The sequence below is a fragment of the Penaeus monodon genome, chromosome 20 (genome assembly GCF_015228065.2).
Source record: "Penaeus monodon isolate SGIC_2016 chromosome 20, NSTDA_Pmon_1, whole genome shotgun sequence".
NCBI lineage: Eukaryota > Metazoa > Arthropoda > Malacostraca > Decapoda > Penaeidae > Penaeus > Penaeus monodon.
The window spans coordinates 44,168,198-44,168,431 of record NC_051405.1 but is presented as its reverse complement, the minus strand read 5'-3'; positions in this window follow the sequence as shown (position 1 = coordinate 44,168,431).

Sequence of the window (234 nt, the reverse complement as noted above, 5' to 3'; positions counted from 1 at the left end):
ATTCGCAAACAAAAGCAAAAAAAAGAAAAGACCCCGCGATCTTTCCCCCCTTTAAAAAAACGCCTCCCAATCCCCCCTCATTCGCAAACAAAAGCTAAAAAAGAAAAAGAATCCGCGGATCTCCCCCTCCCTTTAAAAGAACGCCCCCAATCCCCCCTCACGAAAACAAAAGCAAAAAAGAAAAAGAATCCGACGGTTCCTTCCCTAAAAGAACCCCTCCCAATCCCCCTCTTC